The 12,101-nt window shown below is 36.2% G+C and overlaps 2 long non-coding RNA genes across 5 annotated transcripts in view; both read right to left on the bottom strand.

The window, feature by feature from the left end:
- Positions 1-9,461, bottom strand: part of LOC118022448 — a 157,084-nt gene extending 147,623 nt beyond the window's left edge. For 2 of the 4 annotated variants that reach the window (XR_004682494.1, XR_004682497.1), the window contains exons 1-2: positions 7,635-8,286; positions 7,089-7,508 (exon numbers count right to left, since the gene is read on the bottom strand). This is a non-coding gene — a long non-coding RNA (uncharacterized LOC118022448). Of the gene's footprint in view, positions 1-6,880; positions 7,509-7,634; positions 8,287-9,433 lie in introns of those variants that run through there. The other 2 variants (XR_004682495.1, XR_004682493.1) reach the window with 2 other exon arrangements.
- A 119-nt stretch (positions 9,462-9,580) lies between these two features.
- LOC118022432 overlaps positions 9,581-12,101 on the bottom strand; it is a 19,899-nt gene continuing 17,378 nt past the window's right edge. Inside the window, exon 3 of the long non-coding RNA XR_004682491.1 lies at positions 9,581-9,613. This is a non-coding gene — a long non-coding RNA (uncharacterized LOC118022432). The remainder of the gene's footprint in view (positions 9,614-12,101) is intronic.

Genomic DNA, 12,101 nt, shown 5'->3' with positions numbered 1-12,101 from the left:
GGACCTCACCCCACTGAACCTCACCTATATTCCAAAACCCCATCAACTGTGAAGAATAAACAATGACTGCTTTCTCACCGTATCAGCTTTGTAACAATATACCCCTGAGCCTCACTCCGTGTTTTGGTTTAAGTGAGCCCAGTTTGCAAGCTGTCTTTTTGGGGTGTGTACAATACGCTTTTACTAATTACTGCTTTGCCGATTCATTTGTTTTATTTCTGTTATTTCTGAACTTTAGACATTCTATGGCATCAGGAGTGGGATCCAAAGAAAACCCCCAATGAGTCAGGTGGGTGAGCGAACAGGTGCTGGTACTTGTTAAAAGCAAATAATTTAAATAAATGTAAGATAAAAGTTTACACTAAGTTAATGGATATTCCTTGAAGTTCTAAATCATTTCCAAATAAGATAAACCTTAAATGCTAAATATGGTTATCTACTTTGGCTTTTTAACTTTTTATAGAGAGAGAAAAGATATTTGGGTCTATTGAGTAAACATGTTTTGTTCCACACTGAAATATTTACTACAAGGAAGAAAATACTTCTAGGAATTGTGAAAAGTATTTAAAATTGCTTATCTAGGGGAGCCTGGGTGGCTCAGTCGGTTAAGCATCTGCCTTCGGCTTGGGTCATGATCTCAGGGTCCTGGGATTGAGCCCCATGTCAGGCTCTCCGCTCAGGGGGAAGTCTGGTTCTATCTCTCTCATGCTCCCTCTGTGCTCTCCCTCTCTCTCTCTCTCTCAAATAATAATAAAATCTTTAAGAAAAAAAATATATAATTGATAATCTACTACAGGATACTAAATATGATAGTTCACAATTGCCTGATTCCTAATATTCACTGGAAAGCAAAGATTACCAATAGTTAAAATTTATAATCGATATGTAAAAATAAAATTACTAGAAATAATAAAGGTAAAAAATGACTATATATGAAAAGCAAGTAAGGAAAATAGAATATGGTGGGATTTTATGGATAAGGAAAGATATGAAATCATGAGTTTTGGGGTTTTTTGTTTCTTTGGTGTCTTTTTGGTTTGGTTTGGTTTGGTTTTCTGGTAAAGGAAAAAAGAAGGTAATTATGTCCTAAAGTAAAATGATTGTTCCCGAATAAGAAAGGAAAAGGGACAAAACCTAAATAGATATAGAAAGTTGTAAAAGGTTTGTGGAAAAGGAATCTTGAGAAAGGAATTTTATGTGTAGTCAAGCTAAGATTGGGATGGATTTATTTTTAAAAGAGAGAATTTTAATATCAAAAGTATACTGATGCAGAATTAAAATTTGGTTTTCTCTCTTTTAAAAGGATAAAGTGGGTTTTTTTTTTATAAGATTATTGGTCTGCTTTTTATTAGGAATTATAAATAAATTTTCTTCACCTATAACGTAATCTGCCTAGGAAACAAAGATTGTGTTTCATGAATATATTTCCTGTGCTTAACATTGTCTCTTTCAAGTCTTTGATTACTTCAAAAAATAACCGAGACATCTCTATTAAAAGAGCTAAGATTTTTTACAACTATATAGCTTTCTGTATTTGGCTTTGAAACCTTTTATTTGTCACTTTGGTTGAATGAATGAGTCAATTGCATCTTGTTTTAGATCTTTAACTATGGCTATTTTTAAGGCTTTTGTCATTCACAATTATTCTTTTACTCTTGATTCTTCTTTAAAAGCATTCAGATTGGGCGCCTGGGTGGCTCAGTCGTTAAGCGTCTGCCTTCCGCTCAGGTCATGATCCCAGGGTCCTGGGATCGAGTCCCACATCCGGGCTCCCTGCTTGGCAGGAAGCCTGCTTCTCCCTCTCCCACTCCCCCTGCTTGTGTTCCTGCTCTCGCTATCTCTCTCTGTGTCAAATAAATAAAATCTTTAAAAAAATAAAAAATAAAAGCATTCAGATCATTATAAACAAAAGTGCTTCATCCTCAAAGAGATTCATGGAAAAGACCCTAACAAGTACTTTACAATGCAGGTTTCAGGTTTCTGGTGACTTTTTTTTTTTTTAAAGATTTATTTATTTATTTGAGAGAGCGAGAATGAGAGAGAGAATGAGAGAGAGAGTACATGAGAGGGGGGAGGGTCAGAGGGAGAAGCAGGCTCCTTGCTGAGCAGGGAGCCCAATGCAGGACTTGATCCCGGGACTCCGGGATCATGACCTGAGCCGAAGGCAGTCGCTTAACCAACTGAGCCACCCAGGCGCCCAGGTTTCTGGTGACTTTAAGACCATAACATTGAACTGGGTAAGAATTTCTAAACTTTTAATGGAAAACTGATTGAATCATAAAGCTGCTAACCCAAAATGAAGCAAAACAATTAATTACATAATGCTGAATGAACTGATGAAGATGATTATAATTTTTATGACTTCATTTAAAACACTGCTAGTTCTCTCTGTGATGAGAACCTTTTCACAGGCCTGTACTGAGTTCCGTGAGGATAAGAAACTCTGAAGGGGAAAAAAAAAAACCCCACAAACAAACAAATAAACAAAAACCATTGCCTAGTTCTTTAATATTTTGTCTCCCAGATTCAAGGGATTCCTTTTTCTCCTCTCTTTTAAGCTATCTATAACTTAAAACAATTTTGGAACAAAGTTTGAAACATCTGTCTTTTGCTCCCTACCTGATCCCTCCAGAATTTGGAAAACTCTTACTAAATATTCTTGTTTTTCATGACAATGTATAAATTTGCATGAGTTCAAAAAGAATCTGTTCTTCTTCTAACAGGACACAACTGGACAAGGCTTGGCTTCCTAGCCTCAAGAGGGTTTTGAAAGTCCAATCTGAAATTCCTTATGAGAAGTTCCAGCAAAGCAGATTTAAAACAGCCTATATGGTCAATCACTATTCTTGCCACACTTAGTAAATAATCAGGCCAAGTTTATTGAAACTAGACTTAACTTGCAAACAAATTAGTCTTACTGTGGTTACTTTTGATAGAAATGGGGGATAATTAAAAAGAGGAAAAATTGTTTCAATAATACACCTCTGTAGGTAGCAGATTCTAGTGTTGTTGTCTTTGAGGGTTTGTTTTCTGCCCATCAACTGGACTAGATCCTGAATTCGTCCAAGTTTCCTCAAACATTTAGCTAGAACTCTCCAAACTAACATTTTCCATTTCCTCTGACTCTTCTGACTTGGAATCACTATAAAAGTAAAACTGCCCTTTTCCTGAAGCCTTGCAACTAAAGCTGGACAACTTGATGTAACTTTCATAGAAATCAGCACAACAGCTCATGTGTGGACAATCTCCATGCCTGTTGCTATGCAGCCACTCCGAAAGCTCACTAGGGACATTCACACTGAAAACCAGGAATATCTGTCAGATCGCTGCTGCCTGCCTTCACTCTGTCTAAAGATGCTTAGAACCCGACACCTAGAAATTTTCTCAACTGGCTGCCCTCCAAACTCAGAAACTAAATTTATCATTTGCTTAAACTATTAACCTTTGTTTTCCTTCTGTTTCCATAGAAATGGCTCTCATTAAATAACTGATTGCTCACATCATAATGAGACCACACAAAGGTGAAAATTCACCTGCAGTGCTGCCTCCTTAACTAAAACATCCTCATATTCATCCTGTCTTAAGTAATTGTGAGGATATGTGTTCGCCAAGACATCGTGTTGTGCTTATAACCCATTTGAGTTATTCAATTGGTTAAATCTTGACTCCTAGAGTCTCTGCCCTGGGGAATTTCAAAATCCTTGGCTATTGTTCTCCTTGGGGTCATCATATGAACACCTCTAGTGTGTTGTATATTCTCGAGGGTTTTAAATGCCCTGCCGGTCAGCTCCCACTCACACGCCACGTGGTATCCATGAGGATCGGACAACCGGGTGAAATCAGCCATAACCATATAAATGATGAAGAAGTGACTGGTGTGGGAAACAAAGGCAGAAGAAAAATTATTAAATTTTACTATCTAGAGCCCACTGACAAGTCCTTGAAACAGGCAGAGTGACATTCCTCTAGGGACTCAACTGCCTCGATGTTGACACTTTGCTAAGGGCAAAAGGTAGTCCTAGCCCAACATCCTCCCCTCAATCCTGGATCCTGTAAGCCTACTTTAATATAGAAAAATTCCTTTGGAAAATTCCTTTATCTCTAAACCCCCTAAGATACGTGTTGGCAATCATCCCCCAAGCATATGGCCCACTGATATATATCTGAAGGGTCTCATGACTAAGGTTTTATTAGACGGTAATAAATGACTTTTTTCCAACAATAGCTAGCCCCCTCAAGGTCCTGGAAACCTTGCTTCCAATTCCAGAGACTTACACTATCCCCAACCCCCTCCCAACTTGAAAGTCTATAATGGGCCACTCCTTATGACCCCAGTGCAGCTCTTTCTGCCCATGGTCCTGTCCCTGTGCTTGAATAAAACCACCTTTTTTGCACCGAAGACGTCTCAAGAATTCTTTCTTAGCCATTGGCTTCGAACCCTAACATCTTTCCTACATCAGTGACTACACAGCCCTCCGGCCTGACAACTCAACTAATGGAAACAGCAAATGTGTGATTCTTCAGCCTGACTACATCAACAGTGGTAACAAGAATAACACTATACCTGTTGGTCATATTCTCAGCCTACTGAGAGAATGACCAAAAAGGGGGAATTCTTAAAGCCAAAACCAAACCAGAGACCAGCCTTGAAAATTCCCTGAGCAGATAAAACCAGGGTAGTCATACAAACAAAGCTGAAGTCAGCTTTTATTTTGCAAGACTAACTTGACCTGGGACATTTCTTGCTTTTGGTTCTGGAAATCATAAGCAAAACTGGATCTATTCCCCAAGGTTGATATGAAGTAACCACTGACCAGTTCCCTGTCATTTAAGAAAATTCTAAGATTATAACCAATCAACAGTCACTGCTTTCTCAGTGTATAAACTTCTTTAGAACAATATACCCCTGAGCCTTGCTCCACGTTTTGGTTTGAGTACTTCTGGTCTGCAAATTGTCTTTTTGCTGTGTGCACAATAAACTTTTACCAGTTACTACTTCCATGATTAACTGGTTTTATGTCTATAATTTTTTAATTTTTGACAGACGCTATGAGTAGGTCTTTGGCAAAACACAAAACAAGATGAAAAAATGAGATTGGAATTTCAGCTCGACAATAAGTGTAAATCAGTTAAATACCATCCTGAAACAAAAAGACACCTAATGCATATCCAAATAAAAGTGCACCTACACCCTATTTTCAAAAATCTAAAAGTAACACAGAAAGTTTAAAAGTGAAAGACTGGACAAAGGTAAACCAGACAACAAAAGTAGAGGCCCGTCGCTCATATCAGACAATGTAAATTCCAAACCAAAGAAAATTGTTAAACTGAACAAATAGGATTGTATTACTTTGGGTGAAGGTACATCTACAATGACATTCTGTTACAAAAAGAAAAACAGTTTATATGCCAGGTAACATAACATTAAATATAATAAAATAAAATCCATTGGAAATAAAAGATGTCAAAAACAAAAACAAAAAGCACTATATTACATTATATTAGCTCCTATATAACTTAGAGTCTTTGAAAGGCAAAATAGAAAAGAAACAAAAAGGCTTAAAGTAGTGGTTTTCAAACTTGAGTCTCAAAAGTGTCTGTGGTGAGGGATAATAAAAGATACTGAAAAGGCAGTTTGGACCATCCATCCTCATCTATCAGCATCCCACAAGACCTTGCATTTGAAAAACATAGCCTGGAGAAGGCAATGGGGTTGAATACGCTTCATTGTTTTTAAAAATGTCCATGACATTGATTCAAAAGTCAGGTTCTAAATTCAGTGTAGGTCAGTATTTAGGTTTAATGGCTGCCTTGGTCAAAAAGCTACTTACAAGAGCCCACAGAACCACATCAAAGAATCAAACGGTGCCTGCACTCCGTGAATCTATTCTGCAAAGGTTTTTTTTTGCTAAAATTCTGTTAGTAAATTTCCATTATCCCAGCTGTCAATCAGTTATTCATGCCAAATAATTGGAAGGTGATGTGCTTTGATTTTTTTTTTAACCAAATAAGCTCAAAAACAACAACATCCTTTGAATGATTTTTAAAGCAAGTTAGATTTTATTTTTAAATGAGGTTTTTGGGTATGTATATGTGAGAAGTATTGTAATGACACATACTGTTTTCAGCCACAAAATCAGGTAAGGATGAAACATTCCAGACACATGCTTTCATAATGCTCTTTCCTTAGCACCAGATTCTGTCAAAAACCAGTTTCTCAACTTGTTAAAACATCACCTCAACCTTGAATGGACACATTAAATGGGCTAGTTTCTTCAGAAATGTCTGCTGGGTCACCAGAGGGAAAACAAATCATCAAAAGTTGGAATGCTTATCTTTCTGCATGAGCAAAGAAATGTATTTCACTTTATCTTTAAATCTGATGAGTCTTTGAAATCTTTTACCATGAGATAACCACCTCTCCTCCACGAGGGACAAATAATAAATAATACCTATGGTCACGGCCCTTCTCTTCTGAGTTTGTTATAAAGATTCTCCCACTTTTTTTAAACTGTATCAAAAACACTTCTGATTTGAATTTGGTGTATTTCCTTATCTATGATGGAGGCATTAGATACATTTCCCATGGGATGCAATCCGTGACTCACCCTAGGACCCATTTTATTTCAGTAGAAGCAGCTGCTCCATCTGTAACTACACTTACTCTGTTTTCCACTCCTCTCCTCCATAAAACAGTGGGGTTTTTAAAATTGTTATTAAAGAAGTAATGTACTGTTGAAAAACTATCTTCTTGAGCACACTCAGAGAATGTATTAGAGTGACTCACCATACATGCACAATGTGCTTTGTGCATTTAATTACTGAAAGATCATCTTGGACACATTCTTAACTGAGACATCTGTACTTTTTTCCAACTGTGTTTAGAAAACCTCCCATACTGAGCAGTTTGTTCTAAAACTTGTTTCTTCAAGTTTATAGCAATGGATTTTACCTGTTTTCAAACACTTTTTGTTTGGATTGGATATCATATAACTTAAATATGGCTGAAAAAATACAGATACTTGTCTTCAGGTTCTGAATGCTTAGTTTTAAATGCCTGGCTACTGTAAGGGCGTCCCATTACTTACAGTTAGTTTTCACAGTACAGTATGTATTTAGACTTCTTGCAAGATCTGATTACATCATGGTTCCTTCGACCTCTTGGTGTGATGGATGAAGACTTATACTAGGCAGAAAAGAAATGTTGTTCAGCTACTTTGGAGGTTTTGTGGGTTTTTTGCTATTGTTTACTTGTACTAGGGTCATTTTGCAAGAATCTTTATAATCCACTTTCCATTTGGAGGGCAGAATTAATTAGTTTTGTTAAAACGAGAAAATCTTTAAATTTACCTAGCTAGGAACAGATAAATTGTAATGTATCACAATATGCTAAAAGCTAATAAAAACAGGATGGAGATGCCATCAACCTTCTTGTTTGGAAATGTCCATAGATCTTTTAGGAAGACTTACTTACAACACATGGCAGGTAACTTTCTGGCATCCGTTATCTAAGGCCCAAATAAAATTGTGTCACAAACAACACAAAACCCTAATGACATACAACAGTAAACACTTCTTTCACTCAAAAATCTGAGTGCATCAGCTGATTTGCAGCTGGACTTGCGCATTCATACCTCTGAGGTCAGCTGTGGGTCAGCGAGGAGGTTCTGTTGATCTTGTCTGGGCTTGCTTACGTGTCTGAGGGTTGACTGACTGTCAGCTGGTCTAGGGTGGCCTCAGCTGGGATTATTGGAGGAGCTTAGATCTTTCCACTTCTCATCTTCCAGCAGGTATGCCCAGATATGTTCTCATGGCAATGACAGAGGGCAAGAGTGAGCAAACCCAATCCTGTAAGACCCTGCTTATTACAGTGTGCTTCCATCCCACTGGGCAAAGCAAGTTATATGGCTGAGCTCAGAGTCAGTGAATTGAGAACCAACAGTGTAGATGCAGGGAGGGGTGAAGAGTTGGACAATTCTTAGAATCAATCTACTGCAATCAGAGTGGCCATAACAGGAGTACAGTAAATATTAATAAAACTTAATTTGTTTTATTAAAATAAAAACAGATCTTTTATTATTTACTTTCTAAAACCTGCATATCCTCTGAAATATGAACAAACCACTTTTGATATCATTGGTTCTCAAGGGCCTAAATAGTTTAATGATTTAGTAGCTACCTTGATTTTTTCCCCACTGACACTCCTTGCTATTTTTAAGACCACAAATGAGATTTCAATAAATGTTAAAAAGTAAAAATTTATAAACCAAAATACCATAGCCACAAAAGAAGGCACCGAAAATTAACAGTATTCCTTTTAAAAATAAAAGGAAAGACAAGACTTGATCATTTTTAATACAACTTTTTGAAATAATTATATGGTATCAAAAAGGAAATAAAAATCCCCATTATAAGCTATTTTTTTAAACAATGCAATGGCGAATATTACTACACATACATACACAAGGGATGTGGTCAAATGTATCATTCAAATTTACTGCTTTAGAAAAGAAGGGATAACATGAAATGCATTATTTGACTTAAGAATTCAGAATAAGGGATCCATGGGTGGCTTAGTCAGTTAAGCTTCTGCCTCAGGCTCAGGTCATGATCCCGGGAGTTCTGGGATCCAGCCCCACATCGGGGTCCTTGGTCAATGGAGAACCTGCTTCTCCCTCTGCCTGCCACTCCCCCTACTTGTGCTCTCTCTGTCTGACAAATAAATAAATAAAATCTTTTTTTAAAAAAAGAATTCTGAATAAAAGCACATCTAAGAAATATTTTTAAAAAATGAAATAATAAAGATAGCAATAGAAAATAATTATTTATAAAACAGAAAATAGTAGAACTAACCAATACATTCAAAGACTGAATTTGAGGAAGAAAGAAAAATCTACAATATGCAATAAAAAAAAGAGAAAGAAAATTCACATGCACAATATTATAAGTTGTGAGAAAAGGACAAAAAAAAGAGAGGCGGGGGATTTTTTTTTTAAATAGAGAATTTTATATATATATATATATATATATATATATAAAGTCCATGTACATGGATTTAAAATCTTAAAGGAATGGGACACTTTAATAAGCAAATAGAAATGATCAAAACTAGCCCAAAATGAAATGAGAGCTTTGAAAATTTTCAGGCAGGAAAAAATTTGAAAATGTCAAAGAATTGTCAAATAATTAAGTCCAAAACAGATCATGGCACAGATAATTTTCCAGGTGAGTTCCTTCAAATCTTTTAAGAGATATTTCAACTACCTTCTAAATGACTGGAAAAGGAGCACAAAATAAAGGGAAAGCATAAATCAATTACAAACTTAAAAGCAATTATCTGTGAAATTGAATCCACAATATATTCAAATAAATATACAACATAACTATGTAAAGAATCATCCATGAATACAAGGAACATTTAATATTTACAAACCTATTAAAATACTGTGTCCAGGGCGCCTGGGTGGCTCAGTCGTTAAGCGTCTGCCTTCCGCTCAGGTCATGATCCCAGGGTCCTGGGATCGAGTCCCACATCGGGCTCCCGGCTCAGCAGGAAGCCTGCTTCTCCCTCTCCCACTTCCCCTGCTTGTGTTCCCTCTCGCGGTGTCTCTCTCTGTCAAATAAATTTTAAAATCTTTAAAAATAAAATAAAATAAAATACTGTGGCACATTAATAAGTTACTTTTTAAAATCTACATTATCACCTGGATAGGGGTAGGAAAAGTGTTTGAATCAATATCTTGTTTATGCTGGTGATGAGGGAGCAGAAGGCTAGCTGAAGACAAAGCATAAGCTGACACCCTGCAACCTCCCCCCACCCCCACTCCTGGGTGGGACTTGTGTGACATTCTTCCAGGAAGCTCCCAACTGTCTTATTGTTAATGCTTTACTAGAGGGAAAAACAACCTTAACTTGACAATGGCACGGCCTCAGGTATCTAGTAGGTCCTCTTTAGCATATGAAAGTTCTTTTGAAAACCTCCCTTTTTCCTTATCTCCCCCAACTCCCAAATATATAATCACTACTCCTCAAAACCCCCGTGCTTCAGCTCTTTCTGCCCACGGGTCCTGAGCCTGTGCTTTATTAAACCACCATTTTGCACCAAAGACATCTCAAGACTTGGTTGTCAGCTCCAGACCTCACCCCACCGAACCTCACCAATATTCCAAAACCACATCACTGGGGGTGCAGTGTGGATAGCCTCTTAGGCAAATTAAAAATTAAAGTTTATTTCTTTAATGTGACAAAAACGATATATGTCAAACCAAGACAATTTATGATTCAATTTAAAAGCATTTCCAAAAGGATGCCTGGGTGGAACAGCTGGCTAAGCATCAGACTCGGTTTCAGCTCAGGCCCTAATCTCTGGGTTGTGAGATAGAGCCCCAGGTCAGGCTCTGTGCTCAGCAGGGAGCCTGCTTAAGACCCTTCTCTTTTTTTTTAAAGTAAAATAAAATGAAAATGAAAGCATTTCCATTAAATTCAGTAGAAAGAAAAAAATGCTTGTCATGATCACCATTATTTTGCCACTGTTTGGGAATTTCTATTCAGCAGAATAAGAAAAAGGAAAAAAATAAAATAAAAACAAAAGACAATAAAAATAAGTATAGTAAATAAAAACAAAAAATAAAATAAAGTATCATAGATAATGCCTAAAGATATATATAATTTATTTTCAAAGATCAACAAAAACCTATTAGAACCAAAAGAGAGCTCAGTAAGTTAGATAATTACAAATAAATATGCATAATCCAATAGATTTTTATATACCACAGGAAAATACCTAATAATTAATGTGTATTCCACATTCTATAATCATAATCATAACAATATAAAACACTTGATCTTTGATTAACAAAATGTGAAGAAACCTACTAAGTGTTTTGTAAAAATAAAAGCTATATCACAAACATAGATGAAAAATTAAAAGCAAAATTAGCTTTAAAGCTTTTTAAAAGTTTATTATTATTATTTTTTATAATTGCTACACCCAACATAGGGCTTGAACTCATAACCCTGAGATCATGCTCTTCTGACCAAGCCAGCCAGGTGCCCCAAAGAGCAAAATTATTTTTAATTTTAATGGAATGCTAATCAAAATTGCAATGGAGTTTTTGAGTATCTCACTAAAATAAATATATTTTACTATAAGAATAAAGAAAGGAAAGTATCTATATTTCTTTTTTTTTTTAAGATTTTATTTATTTATTTGACAGAGACATAGTGAGAGAGGGAACTCAAGCAGGGGGAGTGGGAGAGGGAGAAGCAGGCTTCCTGCAGAGCAGGGAGCCCAATGTGGGACCCAATCCCAGGACCCTGGGATCATGACCTGAGCTGAAGGCAGACGCTTAATGACTGAGCCACCCAGGCACCCCAGTATCTATATTTCTTAAAGAAGAGTACAATGTATTTCCAGCCATATAACTGTGTTACTAATGAAGAATTAAGACATTAATGAGGGGAAAAATTGACAAGCTCAGAAAATGATCCAAGTATTTTTAAGTACTGCTTATATAAGAGAGGGATTTGGAACCAGAGAACCAGTACAAGAGTTTTATTTAATAAATAATACTGAGAAAATTATTTAAACATTTAAAAATAATAAATTAGATTCCTACCTCATACCACACACTAAAATAAATTCCAAAAAATCAATAAGCTAAATCTAAGAAATTAAATAATTGAAGAAAATTGAAGTGAATAGCTATCTGTTCTTAGAGTAAGGAAGGTCTTTGTAATCATAAGAGCAAATGAAGAAACAATAAATGTAATTATAAGAGCAAATGAAGAAACAATAAATAAATAAAACCTCTAACAAAATGGGAAAGATATGGGTAACCTACTCACCAGATCAAGAATTAATATGCTTCCTATGTAACAAAGTGAGGGAGAGCTCCCATAGGTTAACAAACGCTCCAACAGAGAAATGGGCAAAGGGCCTAAGTCAATTTATAAGATAAGAAAATCAATGGAAAATACAGCTAGTCCCCCACTTATCACTGGGGACACATTCCAAGACGTGGAATGGATGCCCAAACTCGCAGAGTCCCAAACCATATATATATATATATATATATATATATATATATATATATATATAT

This window comes from Mirounga leonina, unplaced genomic scaffold, assembly GCF_011800145.1.
Source record: "Mirounga leonina isolate KUSES-001 unplaced genomic scaffold, KU_Mleo_1.0 Mir_114, whole genome shotgun sequence".
NCBI classification, from domain to species: Eukaryota; Metazoa; Chordata; class Mammalia; order Carnivora; family Phocidae; genus Mirounga; species Mirounga leonina.
The sequence above is the reverse complement of the archived record's forward strand: the minus strand, read 5'-3'. Positions and strand labels throughout refer to the sequence as shown.